This window comes from Ursus maritimus, unplaced genomic scaffold (genome assembly GCF_017311325.1).
Source record: "Ursus maritimus isolate PB19 unplaced genomic scaffold, ASM1731132v1 scaffold_20, whole genome shotgun sequence".
NCBI lineage: Eukaryota > Metazoa > Chordata > Mammalia > Carnivora > Ursidae > Ursus > Ursus maritimus.
Genome location: NW_024424453.1, coordinates 23,831,317 through 23,846,876, shown reverse-complemented (window position 1 = coordinate 23,846,876; position 15,560 = coordinate 23,831,317). Strand labels below are relative to the sequence as shown.

The 15,560-nt window shown below is 38.7% G+C and overlaps 1 pseudogene; it reads right to left on the bottom strand.

The window, feature by feature from the left end:
• Window positions 1-10,313: 10,313 nt before the first annotated feature.
• LOC103681648 lies at window positions 10,314-10,992 on the bottom strand (annotated as a pseudogene).
• Between the last annotated feature and the right edge of the window lie 4,568 nt (window positions 10,993-15,560).

The window sequence follows — 15,560 nt, the reverse complement described above, 5'->3', positions numbered from 1 at the left end:
AGTCTTTTTGAATTTATTGGGACTTGTTTTGTAGCCTAATATGTGATGTATCCTGGAGAATGTCCCATGTGCTTGAAAAGAATGTGTATTCTGCTGTTTTAGGATGGAATGTTCTGAATATATCTGTTAAATCCCATCTGGTCCAGTGTGTCATTCAAAGCCATGGTTTACTTGTTGATTTTCTGTTTGGATATACTGTCCATTGTTGTAAGTGGAGTGTTTAAGTCCCCTATTGATTAGTTCCTTTATGTTTGTTATTAACTGTTTTATGTATTTGGGTGTTCCCATGTTGGGTATATAAGTATTTAGAATTGTCATATCTTTGTGTTGGGTTATCCCCTTTATTATTGCATAGTGTCCTTCATTATTTCTTCTTGCAGTCTTTGTTTTAAAATCTATTTTGTCTGATATGACTATTGCTACCCTGGCTTTCTTTTGACATCCATTTGCATGATAAATGTTTCTCCACCCCCTTACTTTCAATCTGCAGGTGTCTTTATGCCTGAAATGAATCTCTCATAAGCAACATATAGATGGGGTCTTGTTTTTTCACTCTGTCTTGTCATTCACTCTATCATCTTGTGTCCTTTGACTGGAGCATTTAGTCGATTTACATTCAAAGTGATTATTGATAGATATGTATTTATTGCCATTTTGTTACTTGTTTTGTGGTTGTTTTTGTAGTTTTTCTCTGATCCTTTCTTCTCTTGCTCTCTTTCATGGTTTATTCGCTTTCTTTAGTGATAAACTTCGATTCCTTTCTCTTTATTCTTTGCATACCTATTACTGGTTTTTGATTTGTGGTTACCATTATGTTTGTATATAATATCCTCTTATAGCAGCCTATATGAAGTTGATGGTTGCTTAAGTTTGGATCCATTCTTTACTCCTCTCCCCCCACATTTTTGATATATGGTGTCATATTTTACATTCTTTTATTTTCTGAATCTCTTGACTGATTTTTACAGATATACTTATTTTTACTGCTTTTGTGATTCCTAGTTTTCATATTTCATTTATGGTCTTTCCTTTCCACTTAAAGAGTCCCCTTTAATATTTCCTGTAGGGTTGGTTTTGTGGTCATGAGTTCCTTTAGTTTTTGTTTGTCTGAGAAACTCTTTATCTCCACTTCTGGTCTGGTTCTTCCTTCCTTTCTCTCTCTCTCTCTCTCTCTCCCCAACAGAGGGCTCAAACTCATGACCCAGAGATCAAGAGTAGCATGCTCTACTGACTGAGCGAGCCAGATGCCCCTCTTCTATTCTGAATGGTAGCCTTACTGGATAGAGTATTCTTGGCACCAGTTTTTCCCTTTCAGCGCTTTGAATTTATCATGTCACTCCTGCCTGGCCTGCATAGTTTCTGCTGAAAAATTTGCTGATAGCCTTAGGGGGTTTCCCTTGTATGTAGCTGTCTTCTTTTCTCTTGCTGCTTTAATTTTTTTTCCTTTATCACTACTTTTTGCCATTTGAATTACTATGTGTCTTGGTGTGGACCTCCTTGGGTTGATTTTGTTGGGGGGATCTCTGTGCCTCTTAGATCTGGATATCTGTTTCCTTCCCCAGATTAGGGATGTTTTCAAGTATTATTTCTTTAAAAAAATTTCTGCCCCCTTTTCTCTCTTCTTCCTCTGGGATCCCTGTAATGTGAATGTTATTACACTTGATGGGGTCACTGAGTTCCCTGAGTCTATTCTCAATTTGCATAATTTTTTTCCTCTGCCTTGCTCAACTCGATTGCTGTTTATTACTCTGTCTTCCAGGTCATTAATTCATTGCTATGCTTCCTCTAGCTTGCTATGTGTTCCTTCAAGTGTATTTTAAATTTCATTTATTGTGTTTTTCATCTCATGAGTATCTTTATGATTGTTACTTTAAATTCCTATCAGGCATATTATTTATATCCATTGCACTTAGGTCTCTTGCTGTGGTTTTTCCTGTTCTTTCATTTGGGACATATTTCTTTGTCTCCTCATTTTGTCTAACTCTGTGTCTGTTCCTGTGTGTTAGGAAAGTGAGCTTTATCTCATGCTCTTGAAGATAATGTCTGATGAACAAGAGGTCCTGTAAAGCTGTGCAGTGCATTGTCCCCTGTTCTTCAGGACTTAGTGCTTCAAGGGGTGTCTCCTATGTGTGTTGCCTATGCCCTGCTGTTGTGTCCTGGCTGCTCTTTCCTTCAGCCATTTGCAGAGGCTCTCTTTGCCTGTTGTGGGCAATGTTTTGTCCTGCTGCGGGGTGGGACACATTTAACAAGGTGCATGCTGGTCTGCTTGTGAAATGCTACCTGCCTTGGCTGCCACCAGAACTGAGCGCCTGTAAAATGCTTGGCTTGGAGATGTGGTGTTGGTGGGGTTTGTGCCAGTCTTCTTGGGGAAAGAATCTACAATTTCTGGACTGAGGCAAGTGTGACTAGGAAGAGTCGTTCTGCTAAAGCACAAAGGAGTGGAGCTTTGTGTAAGCAAGGTAGATAGCTAGTGTCAGTGCAGTGCTGGTTCCCACAGGTGGCCCTGTGTTTATTCTGAGGGCTGGGGAAGGGAAATGTTGCCTACCAGCTCCTTTGTTCTTGGAGGACTCTTCGTGTGATTCCTGCCTCTCCAGCTACACTGTGAGATGAGTAAATAACTCTCCCTCCCATATGTTCCAGTCGTTTTTCAAGCTGCTATTTCTACACTGTATCTCTGTGGGCTCTTTGCCGTGCTGTTTCTTTAAGGGTGGAGACTCAGCTTCCTATCACCTTCCAGGCTCTCCTAGAGCTGAGCCTCTGATTTTTTAAAATTCCAGGCTTTAAGTCCCACTGATTGTAGTAACTCATGAAATTTCAAAGCTCTCGCTTTGAAAGCCAAATGTTATGAGGATTTGTCTTCCCCATGAGGGATCCCTGGTGTGCTAGTCTGTTTCTTGCCCTTCACTGTGCCCCCTACTCACTCCCAATCATGGACAACCATGATTCATTTTGCTTCCAAACCATATCTCTGCCCTTCCTACCTTCTTTGATGTGGCCTCTTCTCTATCTTTAGTTGTGGAGTTTATTCTGCCAGTCTTTGGGTCATTTTCTGGGTTATTTGTGCTGATGTGAGTGTTATTTAGTTCTATCCATGAGAAAAGATGAGCTTAGAGTCCTTCTACTCTGCCATCTTTCCAGTCTATCTACGGATTTCTTTTTGATTATTAGAGTTTCTGTCTCTCTACTTACATTATTTATTTATTCTTGCATGTTGTTTCCTTTTTCCATTGGAGCCTTTAGTATATTAGCCATAGTTATTTTTAATTCCCGGTATAATAATGCCAACATTGCTACCATATCTGAGTCTGGTTATGATGTTTGTCCTGTTTCTTCAAGCTGTGTTTTTGGCTTTTAGTATGTCCTGTAATTTTTTGTTGAAAGCCATGCATTACTTACTAGGTAAAAGGAACTATAGTAAATAGGCCTTTAGTGATGTGGTGGTAAGATTTGTGTGGGGGATGGAAAGCATCCTATAGTCTTATGATTAAGATCTCAATCTTTTAATGAGCTTGTATCTCTGGGCTGTGAACTCCACACCTATTTTTCAATTTCATCCAGTGTGGGACAGGATGGCTAGAGGGGGATGAGTTGGGCATTTCCCTTTCTCCAGATTAGTCAAGCTCTGAGAGAAACCCAATAAGTTCTGGTAAAATAGTTTCTTTCGAGGTCATGCCTTCTTAAGAACAGAATGCTCTGGCATATTTAAAAATGTTTATTTTCCCCTCCCTCTGCTGAAAGCAGGAGGGGAATTTTCTCCAGTCTTTACTGGTAGAGCTCCTGGAAGTAAAACCCACAAAAATGTGGATTCACTTCCCTAAGTTGTGATTTTCTGTATCTGTCTTTCTCTCTAATTTTGGTGGCAGCAGTTTTCTGTGACTTCTCTGATGGATTTAAGAAGAGCTGTTGATTTTCATTATGTTCAGCTTTTTACTTGTTTTTTAGGATGGAGTAACAACTTCCAAGCCCCTTATATGCTGGATAGGAAACTGGAAGTCTCTTCATAATGTTTGAGTGCTAATGTAGATATTTACCATTTTCATGCTATTTATTTCCTTCTTTGGATTTGAGTTGTTGTCTGGTGTCATTTCCTTTTACTTGAGGACTTTATTTTGTTGTTGTTTCTAGATTTTATTTATTTATTTGAGGGAGCGAGTGAGAGCGAGAGAGATCACAGAGGGAGAGGGAAAGGGAGAAGCAGACTCGCTCCTAAGCAGAGAGTCTGATGCAGGGTTTGATCCCAGAATCCTGAGATCATGATCTGAGCAGAAGGCAGATGCTTAACTGAGCCACCCAGGTGCCCCAACTTGAAGGACTTTAGTATTTTTTTTGTACAATTTTTTAAAAAATTTAAATCCAGTTTAATTAACATATAGTGTATTATTAATATCAGAGGTGGAATTTAGTATTCATCAGTTGCATATAACACCCAGTGCTCATTTGTTCAAGTGCTCTCCTTAATGCCCATCACCCAGTTACCCCATCCTTTCCACCTACCTCCCCTCCAGCAACCCTCAGTTTGTTTCCTATGATTCAGAGTCTCTTACTGTTTGTCTCCCTCTGTTTTTGTCTAATTTTCCTTCCCTTCCTCCATGGTTCATCTGTTTTGTTTCTTAAATTCCATATATGAGTGAAATTATATGATATTTATCTTTCTCTGACCGACTTATTTTACTTAGCACAATACCCTGTAGTTCCATCCACGTCATTGCAAATGGCAAAATTTCATTCTTTTTGATGGCTGAGTAATAAACTATTGTGTATATATACCACATCTTCTTTATCCATTCATCTGTCGATGGACATCTGAGCTTTTTCCATAGTTTGGCTATTGTGGACATTGCTGGTATAAACATTGGGGTGCAGATGCCCCTTTGAATGTTTGTATACTTTGGATAAATGCCTAATAGTGCAATTGCTGGGTCATAGGGTAGCTCTATTTTTAACATCTTGAGGAACCTCCATACTGTTTTTCAGAGTGGCTACACAGGTTTGCATTCCCACCAAGAGTATAAGAGGGTTCCCCTTTCTCTGCATCCTTGTCAACATCTGTTGTTTCCTGATTTGTTTCATTGTGCTTTTGATTTGTATTTCCTTGATGTCAAGTGATGTTCAGCATTTTTTCATGTGTTTGTTGGCAATTTGGATGTCTTCTTTGGAGAAATGTCTGTTCATATCTTCTGCCCATTTCTTTTTTTTTTTTTTAAGATTTTATTTATTTATTTGACAGACAGAGAGCCAGCCAGTGAAAGAGGGAACACAAGCAGGGGGAGTGGGAGAGGAAGAAGCAGGCTCCCAGTGGAAGAGCCTGACGTGGGGCTCGATCCCAGGACTCCGGGATCACGCCCTGAGCCGAAGGTGGATGCTTAACGACTCAGCCACCCAGGCGCCCCACTGCCCATTTCTTGACTAGATTTTTTGTTTGTTTGTTTTTGTGTGTGTTGAGTTTGATAAGTTATTTATAGATTTTTGATACTAGCCCTTTATCTGATAAGACATTTGCAAATATACTCTCCCATTCTATAGGTTGCCTTTTAGTTTTGTTGACTGTTTCCTTTGCTGTGAAAAAGCTTTTTATCTGAATCAAATCCCAGTAGTTCATTTTTTGATTTTGTTTCCCTTGACTTTGAAGACATGTCTAGCAAGAAGTTGCTGCAGCCAAGGTCAAAGAGGTTGCTGCCTATGTTCTTCTTTAGGATTTTGATGGATTCCTGTCTCACATTTAGGTATTTCATCCATTTTGAGTTTATTTTTGTGTACGGTGTAAGAAAATGGTCCAGTTTCATTCTTCTGTATGTGGCTGTCCAATTTTCCCACCACCATTTGTTGGAGAGACTGTCTTGTTTCCATTGGATATTCTTTCCTGCTTTGTCAAAGATTAGTTGACTTTAGAGTTGAGAGTGCATTTCTGGGTTCTCTAGTCTGTTCCATTGATCTATGTGTCTTTTTTTGTGCCAGTATAGTACTGTCTTGATGATTGCAGCTTTGTAATACAGATTGAAGTCTGGAATTGTGATGCCTCTGGCTTTGGTTTTCTTTTTCAACATTTCTTTTGTTATTTGCGGTCTTTTGTAGTTCCATACATATTTTAGGGTTGTGTGTTCCAGCTCTGTGAAAAGTGTTGATATAAAAATAGGGATTGCACTGAATGTGTAGATTGTTCTGGGTAGCATAGACATTTTAACATTATTTATTCTTCCAATCCATGAGCATGGAATGTTTTCCTATTTCTTTGTGTCTTTCTCAATTTCTTTCATAAATGTTCTATAGTTTTTAGAGTACAGATACTTTACCTCTTTGGTTAGGTTTATTCCTAGGTGTCTTATGGTTTTTGGTGCAATTGTAAATGGGATCAATTCCTTGATTTCTCTTTCTTCTGCCTCAGTGTATAGAAACGCGACTCATTTCTGTGCATTGATTTTATATCCTGTGACTTTGCTGAGTTCCTGTATGAGTTCTAGCAATTTGGGGTGGAGTCTTTTGGGTTTTCTACATAGAGAATCATGTCATCTGTGAAGTGTGAGAGTTTGATTTCTTCTTTGCTGATTTGGATGACTTTTATTTCTTTTTGTTGTCTGATTGTTGAGGCTAGGACTTCCAGAACTATGTTGAACAACAGTGGTGAGAGTGGACATCCCTGTCTCATTCCTGACCTTAGGGGAAAAGCTCTCAGTTTTTCCGCATTGAGGATGATATTTGCTGTGGGTTTTTTGCATATGGCTTTTATGATATTGAGATATGTTCCTTCTATCCATACACTGCAGAGTTTTTAGTCAAGAAAGGATGCTGTATTTGTCAAATACTTTTTCTGCATCTATTGAGAGGATCATATCGTTCTTGTCGTTTCTTTTATTAATGTTATGTATCACATTGATTGATTTGCAGATGTTGAACCACGCTTGCAGCCCAAGAATAAATCCCACTTGGTTGTGGTGAATAATTCTTTTAATGTACCGTTGGATCCTATTAGCTAGTTACGTGGTGAGAATTTTTACATCCATGTTCATCAGGGATATTGGTCTGTAATTCTCCTTTTTGGTGGGGTTTTGTCTGGTTTTGGGATCAAGGTAATTCTGGCCTCATAGAATGAGTCTGGAAGTTTTCTTTCCATTTCAATTTTTTGAAATAGCTTCAGAAGAATAGGTATTAGTTCTTCTTTAAATGTTTGGTAGAATTCATTGGGGAAGCCATTTGTCCCTGGACTCTTTTTTTTGGGAGATTTTTAAAAAGATTTTATTTATTTATTTGAGAGAGAGAGTCAGTCAGCGAGAAAATGAGTGGGGATGGGGAGAGAGGCACAAGCAGACTCCCTACTGAATAGGGAACCTGATGCGGGGCTTGATCTCAGGACCCTGGGATCATGACCTGAGCTAAAGGCTGATGCTTAACCAACTGAGCCACCCAGGTGCCACTAGTTGGGATATTTGTTATTACTGCTTCAATTTCCTTGCTAGTTATGGCTTTTCTATTTCTTCCTGTTTCAGTTTTGGTAGTTCATATGTTTCTAGGAATGCATCCATTTCTTCCAGATTGCCTAATTTTTTGGCATATAATTGCTCATAATATTCTCTTGTAATTGTTTGTATTTCTTCAGTGGTGGTTGTGATCTCTCCTCTTTCATTTATGATTTTATTTATTTGGGTCCTTTCAGTTTTCTTTTTGAAAAGTCTAGGTAGGGGTTTATCGATCTTATTAGTTCTTTCGAAGATCCAACTCCTAGTTTTGTTGATCTGTTCTACTATTCTTTTGATTTCTATGTCATTGATTTCTGCTCTAATCTTTATTATTTCTTTTTTCCTGCTGCATTTAGGCTTCCCAGCTCCTTTAGGTGTAAGATTAGGTTGTGTATTTGAGACTTCTTGTTTCTTGAGAAAGGCCTGTATTGCTATATACTTCCCTCTTAGGACCGCCTTTGCTGCATCCCAAAGGTTCTGAACTGTTGTGTTTTCATTTTCATTTGTTTCCATTTTTAAAATTCTTGTTTAATTCTCTGGTTGACCTATTCATTCTTTAGTAGGATGCTCTTTAGCTTCCAAGTATTTGTGTTCCTTCCAAATTTTCTCTTGTGATTGAGTTCAAGCTTTAAAGCATTGTAGTCTGAAAATATGCATGGTATAATCTCAATCTTTTGGTACCAGTTGAGACCTGATTTGTGACCCAGTATGTGATCTATTGTGGAGAGTTTTCCATGTGCACCCAAGAAGAATGTGTATTCTATTGCTTTAGGATGAAATATTCTGAATATATATATCTGTGAAGTCTATCTGGTCCAGTATGTCATTCAAAGCCCTTGTTTCCTTGTTGATCTTCTGCTTAGATGATCTGTTCATTGCTGTGAGTGGGGTGTTAAAGTCCCCTACTGTTGTTATATTATTATTATTATCATCAATGTGTTTCTTTAATTTTGTTATTAATTGGTTTATATAATTGGCTGCTCCCAAGTTAGGGGCATAAATAGTTACAATTGTTAGATATTCTTGTTGGATGGACCCTTTAATTATGATATAATGTCCTTCCTCATCTCTTATTAGAGTCTTTGGTTTAAAATCTAGTTTGTCTGATATAAGGATTGCTACTCCAGCTTTCTTTTGATGTCCATTAGCATGATAAATGCTTCCCCATTCCCTCACTTTCAATCTTGGAGTGTCTTTGGTCTAAAATGTGTCTCTTGAAGACAGCATATCAATGGGTCTTTTTAAAAAAATCCAATCTGATATCCTGTGTTTTTGATTGGAGCATTTAGCCCATTCAGAGTAATTATTGAAAGATATGTATTTAGTGCCATTGTATTACCTGTAAAGCCACTGTTTCTGTAGATTGTCTCTGTTCCTTTCTGGCCTTTGTTACTTTTGGGCTCTCTCTTCACTCAAAGGATATCCTTTAATATTTCTTGCAGGGCTGGTTTAGTGTTCATGAATTCCTTTAGTTTTTGTTTGTCCCTAGGAATTCTTAATCTCTCCTTCTATTCTGAATGACAGCCTTGCTAGATAAAGTATTCTTGGCTGCATATTTTTCCCATTTAGCACATTGACTATATCATGCCAGTCCTTTTTGGCCTTCCAGGACTCTGTGGACAGGTCTGCTGCCAGCCTTATGTTTCCACCCTTGTAGGTTAGGGACCTTTTGTTCTGAGCTGCTTTCAGGATTTTCTCTTTATTTCTGAAATTTGCAAGCTTCGCTATTATATGCTGGGGTGTTGACATATTTTTATTGATTTTGAGGGGGGTTCTCTGTGCCTCCTGGACTTGAATGCCTGTTTCCTTCTGCAGGTTAGGGAAGTTCTCAGCTATAATTTGTTCAAGTAAACTTCTGCCCCCCCATCTTCTGGTACCCCTATTACTCAAATATTATTGTGCTTTATGGTATCACTGATTTCTTGAAGTCTCCCCTGGTGACCCAGTCTTTGTTTCTCTCTCTTTTTCTCAGCTTCCTTTCTGTCCATCATTTTGTCTTATATTTCACTCTCTCTTCTGCCTTGTTTATCCTAGCAGTTAGAGCCTCCTATTTTGATTGCTCCCAGTAATAGCATTTTTAATTTCAGCCTGATTATATTTTAGTTCTTTTTTTATTATATTAAAGATTACCAAAAATGGTACTTAATGGTATCAGGCAATTATGTCTTTAAGAAAAACCAGATTTGTGACTAAAAGGAAACATTTTCTTGGATCCTTTCATTGTTATGGCTTAAATTTCCTTTTAAAAAAATAACTTTCCATAAGTTAAAATTAGCATTTTCACAAATAATAGCAGAGTCACTAAATGAAATATTAAGAGCAAAACAAAAAATTTGATTAATGAAGAAGTTGAATGTTTTATTACTAAACTATTTATCTTCCTGCAAGACTGTTGCTTCACTATATAAAAATAGCACCAGCAAGTGCAGTATTTTGCAAAATTAAGGTAGTATTGTTCTTTATCTGACACTATACAACTAACAAACCTTTCTCCAATGCCAGTTATTTCCAATGGAAAGATTGTTTAAGTATTTTGACCCCCATCCAGGGATAGATGTAAGCAAGTTATAATATTTCTTAATGTTGAAGTTAACAATGTCATCCTTGAATTACATAATTTTTATAATTAGTCTTTAACCACAGATAATTTCAGGATTCTGAATATCAGAACTGGAACATAAAAATCAGAGGGTGTTGCAAAACAGATTCATACTGTGTTTCTCTGCAATCATTATAAAGTTAAGGAGTATTTTTTTCCATTAGCATTGGTGCAAGTAGTTTCTTTATCGACTGGTATTGCTAATAGTTGCTATTTTAAGTCCTCTGTGTACCACTAATTTCAGACAACTATGCTAGATTAAGTTGTTTCATACTAGTTTATTTAGGGGTTCCATTTTCATTCCTCAATAGATTTTATGTATTTCTAATATGCTTCTTTACTCATTAATTCATCCAGTTCTGAAGGATTACTGAGTGCTATCTTGATCAGCCAACCATCTTCATAAGAAGATTTGTTGATAAGTCCTGGATTTTCTGCAAGAGCTTCATTAATTTCAGTTACTTCTCCTGATGGAGGAGAATAGAGTTCACTAGCAGCTTTCTTACTTTCCAAAGCAGCAAACTCATCTTGTTTGTTCAGTCGTATCCCAACTTCAGGCAGACTACAGTAACAACATCTCCCAAAGCTTCCTGTGCAAAACTGCTGATTCTCACTGTTCCAGTACCATTTTACGTTGTTATCCATTCACGTTTGTCTGTGAATTTATGCAGGAAGAGGAGAGTGGAGCCCCTGCGCAGCATCCAGACCGTGCCTGCCCTGAGTCCCCAGGGCCGTGGCAGGCAGGGCAGGTTAGGAGCAGAGGCCAGAGCCCACACGCTCCGTGCTGCTCGCAGTGTTATGTTCACAGAGGTGCCTAGATTTTAGTTCTTTTATTTCTACAGTAAGCAATTTTTTAGTGTCTTCTATGATTTTTTCAAGCCCAGCTATTATCTTTATAATTGTTGTTTTGAATTCTAATTCCAACATCTTACTTGTATCCATATTGATTAAATCCATGGCAGAGAGTACTCCCTCCTGTTCTTTCTTTTGCAGTGAATTTCTCTTTCTAGTCATTGTGTCTGGAAAAGGAGGAAAGAAAAAACCCCAGTAAAACCAGCAACAACAATAACTTCAGGAAGTGTTCCTGGTGTATGCTGTGTACACTCTGCTGTTGTGTTTTGGCTGTTCTTTCCCACTGGTCCTTCCTCTGCAGAGTTCCTCCTTGCTTGTAGTGGAGAGTGGTTGGACCTTTAAGTAGGTGTGCTTTGGTTTATTTGTGAAGTTGCACCTGTAAAGGAAAATAGAAATGATAAGGAGGAAAAAACAAAACAAAACAAGCCTGATCCAAAACAAGAGAAAAGGAAATGGAACGAAAATTGATACCAACATACAAACAATAAACTTTAAGCCTGATTCTAAGAAATAAGAAACAAGGAGTGAAAGAATAATAGGCAAAGAAGAGAAAAAAAATTAAAGATTAAAAAAGAAAATAAGGAGCCTGATCTGAAAACTAAGACAAGGAAACAAAGGAACCAACAAATGAACAAAAGATTATAAGCCTGATACAGAAAAAGAAAAGGAAAAGATATATAAAATAAGGGATAAAGAATAAAAAATAAGTAGAAAAATAAATAAAGTAAAAACATTTAAAAAATTAGGAAAGGGAAAAAAAAAGAAGAAGCAAACCTGGTCCTATTTCCATTGAAAGCTGATGTTTTGGAGCTTTCTTTAATCGCTAGACTTGGTAGATGTGGGGGCCTGTGTTGGTTTTCTGAGGAAGAAGCCTGCTGGGTTGGCTCACAAGCTGACTTGCCTTTGCACAGATGCCCCTGCCCGGCCAGTGGGGCGGGGTTTAGTGTAGGGGACTCCAGCCTCCACTGGAGGCGCTGTGTTTCTCTCTGGAGTCTAGCTGGGCTGATGGGAGGGGTGGCAGAAGGTGAGAATATGGCGTCACCCTGACCTCTTGTTCCTGGGGAGTGGAACTCCTGGCCACTGCTGTTCAGGGACCCTCTTAGAAAAGCAAAGAATCTGTGTCCCAGGCTTTAGTCAGTTCCCTGGCCTAACCTGTCTGTACCCATGCCCTTGGCAGGCCCAGAGCCATAGATTTCCTGTATTTTATCTCTGGCCAGTGGCTGGGATTCAAAACTCCACGTTTTATAGGGCCTGCTAAGGTGTGTGCCTCCTCCCCACGCCTGGCAGAGAGGTTCGGGGTGGATCCAGCACCACCCCGTCCCAAAAAGCCATCGCACAGTGCTCGGTGCAGAGGCTAGAGTTTATTGTAACTCTTGGTGAAGAGCTGGAACCAGGTTATCAGCCGTCTGCACTCTCCTACTCCCTTTTGCCCCAGAAAAGCTGTCGCAGAGGCTTGAATCTATCGTGGCAGACAGGGAAAAGCGGCGGCCAGGCTATCTGCAATCAGCTTCAGTCTCTGTGCTCTGCTCAGTTCAGCCTCAGAAAACCAGCCGCTAGATGAGCACACAGAGGTTTAAGCCTACTGTGCGCCACAGTGAAAACTTAGGAGGTTTTCTGCCCTCTGTGTCCACCTCCGACCCTGCGGCTGAGCCCCGCCCGATGGTTCCCTAGCTGGCCTTTCATCTTCGGACAGGCAAAATCCGCTCTTCCAAATGCCCTCTGGGAAGGGGAGCGATCTCTCCCTGAATGGTCCAGGGGATCGACTGGTGGAGGCTTTTGTGCTGCGATACTTTCTCTCTCTTTCTCCCTCTTCCTGACTTTGCTCTGTGAAATGGGTTTCCTCCCTTTCTCAGCCTCATGGCTTCCTCTCCCCCAGTTAACCACTCCAAACTTTGCATCTGCCTGCTTCTCATGCTCCAGCTGTGTGTATTGTTTCCTTAATCCTGCAATCCTCTTCCTAGTTGTTCAAAATAGTTGAATGTTGATCTAGCTGTATTGGAAGGATGAGGCAAGTTCAGGGTCCCCCTACTACTCTGCCATCTTAACGCGCATCCTCTCTAGGATTTCTTATAAGGTAGGTCTGCCGGCAATAAATTCTCTGTCTTTGTCTAGGGGGGGATATCTTCATTTTGCTTTCATTTTTTAAAGTATGATTTTCCTGGATATAAAATTCTTGTTTGACAGATTTTTTTTTTTCATTCAGCACATTGAATATGTCATTCCACTGTCTTCTGGCCTTCTTGATTAATATGAGCAATTAGCTGTTAATCATATTTTCCCTTTATTTTACAAGTCATTTTTCTTTTGCTGCTTTCAAAATTTTCTCTTTGGGCTTGGGTTTCAAGAATGTGACTGTGATGTATCAAGGTGTGGACTTTTTGTATTTGTCCTACTTGGAGTTTATTAAACTTATTGGATGTATAGATTATTCTTTTCTTTTTTTACCAAATTTGAGAAGTTACTTTGCCCCCCTTTTCCTATCTCTCCTCTTCTTCTGGACTTCAATTACATGTATTTTGGTACATTTGCTATTTTCTCACAGGTCTCCAAGATGCTGTTCATGTTTCTTCAAATTATTATTCTGTCTGTTTTTCAGATGGGATCATTTGTACTGATCAATTTTCACACTCGGTGATTCTATCTTCTGCTATCTTGACTCTGCTGTTGAGTCCCTCTAGTGAATTTTTCATTTCAGTTATTGTACTTTTCAGTTCCAGAATTTCCATTTTGGTTTTTTCTATCTTTTAGTTGACAATATCTGTTTATTGGTTCATTGTTGTCACATTTTCATTTATTTTTAAAAAAGATTTACTTATTTATTTGAGAGAGAGAGAGAGAGCCAGAGGAAGAGAGAGAATCTCAAGCAGATTTCCTGCTGAGTGCAGAGCCTGATGTGATCCCACAACTTAGGATTATGACCTGAGCCAAAATCAAGAGTCAGATGCTTAACTGAGTGAGCTTTCCAGGTGCTCCATATTTTAGTTTATTGTTTAAGCATGGTTTCCTTTGGCTTTTTGAATATATCTTTAATAGCCTCTTTGAAATATTTGTCTGCTAAATCCAGTGTCTAGGATCATGCAGAGACAGTTTCTATTGACTGCTTCCCACCTCCTCAACTCAAATATGGGTCACGCTTTCCTGTTTCTTTGAATGTCTCATAATTTTTTGTAGAAAAGTGAACATTTAAATAATATAGCATCTCTGGATTCTGACTTTTTTCTCTAGAAGGTTTTAGTGGTTGCTATTTTGTGCATTTGTGTGCTTTTTGTTTAGAAACTTGTCTGGGGTTAATCTGTGAAATTTCTCTCCCTTGCAGTGTGACTACTGATGTGTCTGCTCTTTTCAAAAAAAAATTAATATTTTTTAAAATTTTATTATTTGTTTTTAAGACTTGCTTCCTAGGGTTTGCCCCTGTTTCTGAATAGATTATTCTCCAACACCTCAAGCCAATAAGGCTTCCATCTTCTGTTTATGAATGTGTGTGTAGGAGAGTAGATTCAATGTTCAAGCTGTTTTCAAGTGCCTGGCATTTAATTCCATTGGACTCTTCTGTATCTCTGCTGAGCGTGTGCACAACCTCAGGGTTAGCCAGGAGTATGTGGCAAAATTGGGTTCTCTCTAGTCTCTGCCGTACACTTGTGGAGGCTGTCAGGAATTTGCTTATTCCAACCATGAATGGAGCCTTAGGCTAGTAGAGCAGCTGGCCCTCCCTGCTTGCTTACTCTGAGACTGTTACTTACACCAACAGCTTTTGGGCAGGGCTGTCACCTACCACTCCAGATTTAGTGAGCCCCCTTTGATTGCAGTAGAAAAGCTGCAGGTTGTTCCAGCCTGTGCCACCCTGGACAAACATCCATTAATTGAACTTGTAGGAGGAGGGAGAGAAACCGTAGACCAGAATGCCATAGATAACCATTGTTCTTACCCAAATTTCAGCAACTTAAAAATCATAAAAAATCTCATATTGTTGTATGTCTTTTTTCAGTTTTTAGATTGCAATGATTATTTATGTTAATTTTGTCTAACTCTATAAGTGCTTTTTGGGGAGTGGAGAGGATTTGCCAATCTTATTCAGTCATAGCCAGAAGTCTGCTGATGATATTAATTTTCCTTGGTTGGTTAAGATGTTGTCTTTCACCAAAATATTTTTTCACTGTACATTTACTGTTTTTTCTTGTGTAATTAAGTAATTTGTGTATATAGACTTTGGGAATGTGTAAGTGTTGCTCCTCATCAAACCCCTCCTCCTATATTTGGCATTCATTGATGTTTTCTGACTGATACAATTTTACTGTTATGGTAGCAAAATGGTGACTTTTCTGCTTGGCACTGTATTGAAAGGAAGTTTCCTCTCTGTCCCTTTCCGTCCATCCACATATCCAGACATTTTCAGTATGGATGTGCACATTCTTATTCTATTCATTGGGTTATAACTTACTACTACCTTTTTGTTTTGGTGCTAAAATTGTTCAGATTTGGAGTTTCTTCAAATTGTCCCCTGTGTCTTTTTGATATGTCTCCATCATTTTATTTTGGAGCACTTTCTTACTTTCTTTACTTTTTTAATGGAAGTATAGTTAATATACAGTGTTACGTTAGTTTCGGGTGTACAACATAATGATTCAACAATTCTATACATTTCTCAGTGCTTATGAAGA